Raw genomic sequence first — 2,566 nt, forward strand, 5'->3', positions numbered from 1 at the left:
TGTGCAGCAGCCTCCAGCATGTGTGCAGCAGCCTCCAGTGTGTGTGCTCCCTCCAGCATGTGTGCAGCAGCCTCCAGCGTGTGTGCTCCCTCCAGCGTGTGTGCAGCAGCCTCCAGTGCGTGTGCTCCCTCCAGCGTGTGTGCAGCAGCCTCCAGCGCGTGTGCGCCCTCCAGCGCGTGTGCAGCACCCTCCAGCGCGTGTGCAGCACCCTCCAGCGCGTGTGCAGCAGCCTCCAGCGCGTGTGCAGCAGCCTCCAGCGCGTGTGCAGCAGCCTCCAGCGCGTGTGCTCCCTCCAGCATGTGTGCAGAAGCCTCCAGCGCGTGTGCTCCCTCCAGCGCGTGTGCAGCAGCCTTCAGCACGTGTGCTCCCTCCAGCGCGTGTGCAGCACCCTCCAGCGCGTGTGCAGCACCCTCCAGCATGTGTGCAGCAGCCTCCAGCGCGTGTGCTCCCTCCAGCGTGTGTGCAGCAGCCTCCAGCGCGTATGCTCCCTCCAGCGTGTGTGCAGCAGCCTCCAGCGCGTGTGCTCCCTCCATATCTGCACGCTCCAGTGTCCATTGTGTAACAGCCTGCAAGACAACAACTTTGTATCCAACAGTAATTAGGCTGTCTAACAGTGAAGACACGCCTACCTCATCAACTCCACCCCAAACCCCCTATACGAACAAACAAATTACTCAAAAAGTACTCAAGTCAAAGCCCAAAAGAACCACATGCACATTCTGTAACATGATTGTGAACAAGAAAAACATTAAGATACACATTCAAAGACGTCACTTATCAGCGAATACTGATGTAAATGCAAATCACCATCTTCCATCCCAATGCATAGACCGCAATAAAGGCATTTTTGCTGTTGGAAGAACTTTTTCTGGATTTGGAAACCCTATACATGTGCAGAAATGCACCTGGGGAAACAACCATCAAGTGAGCTGTGAGCTAGAGCAATGCAAACGCTCTTCCGAATTTTCCAGAAGAATTGGCTTAATGGGGTTTCAATGCATCCATGTGAAGTCGTTATCCTACTGTCCTATATCATCTGAACCAGACATCACACTTAAGGAAGAAGTTCTGTCAGATATGGTAAGAAGAAAGTGGATTTCTGACAACACAAAGAAACTGTGTCTTGCTAGAAAGCAAAAAGCTGAGTTTGAGAGCTGCCCACTGAGTAAAGAGGTCTCATTTGGCAATGGAAAATCGAAAATGTATGTGTCAGTCCTGGAAATATCCACCTCATACTACTCTCGTTTAGGGAGAGTAATTGTTTGTTTTGAGAAAAAAAAAATTCTTGGCACTGCCCATGCTCTAAGCCAAATAATTCATGTCCTCATAAGTCCATTGCAAAGTGGCACTTGAACCAGACTCGACCTGAACTTTTTCTAAAAGTCATATGTACAGACAGTGATGTGTTTGACACCTTTGCAGAGTCTGGTCGTGAAGACGTACACACTGAGGAAAGTCTTCTATATCCACCAAATGGACGTGCTTTGACTGCAATTGTTCTTTATTTGCTGGACAACAAGAAATTGCCAAATGTTCTGCCAAAAGATGTCTGCTCACCACAGAACATTGAGTCACTGCCCAAGCATCTCATTCCACTGGAGACCTTTTGCACTGTATGCCCTGGAAAGATCCCTCTTTCGGATCCAATCTTAATAACACAGAAGGCAAAGATTGTCACGTTCACTGGCATACTGGAAGGTGTGTATAGTTTCTTAATATTTATATGGCCAAGTCTAATTAAATAATGTTTTGGATTTTTTACATGTTTATTATATATATTATAAGTACAGGCCATACATGTAGTTAAATTTTTAATTCAAATTACAACCTACAGGAATCTCATGACCAATACAGTATTACTTTCCTTATAGCTGTGACCTCATACTGTAAGAGGTGTGGGGTGTGTGGACATTTCTACCGATACCAGGAATGGGCAGAAGGGCTGCACAATTTCGATGACCACACAATATTAACACTACATCTTTGCCTGTTCTTAAGACAGTCTGTACAGGTAATCTTTACTTAAGCATTCATGCAACTTTGATGTACCCATCTATTTTAATAAATAAAGTTAATCATTATTTTCAAGAGTCTGGTTTTGGATAGGAATTTGAATAGATCTGAAGTGTTTTTAAGCAAACATATGTTTGTCCATCAGTGAATTATTGTGGAAATAACTTTTGTCCTAAAGTTTCTCTCTGAAAATCCGGTTTGGTAAACACTCACATATGTCAAACACGACTTATCCGTCTTGATCGAATTTCAAATGCTATTACAGAATCACACTGCAGTAGGCAGGGCCTTGGACATCTTGGAACAGACAAACCAAAAAAAGTATCCAAACCATGACTCCATTCTTCATGGTTATCTTCACTTTGAGGCATTGACTGCACATGATTACAGTTTTTCATATGCACACTGTGGGGTCTATCCACCCGTTGTGATACTGGATTTGCACAAGAAGGGAGTTTTTAGCATGCCAGGTAAGTACATTTACATTTATGCATTTAGCAGACACTTTTATCCAAAGCAACTTACAGTGCATTCAAGCTATACATTTCTTTTG

This window comes from Triplophysa rosa, unplaced genomic scaffold (genome assembly GCF_024868665.1).
Source record: "Triplophysa rosa unplaced genomic scaffold, Trosa_1v2 scaffold60_ERROPOS404118, whole genome shotgun sequence".
NCBI lineage: Eukaryota > Metazoa > Chordata > Actinopteri > Cypriniformes > Nemacheilidae > Triplophysa > Triplophysa rosa.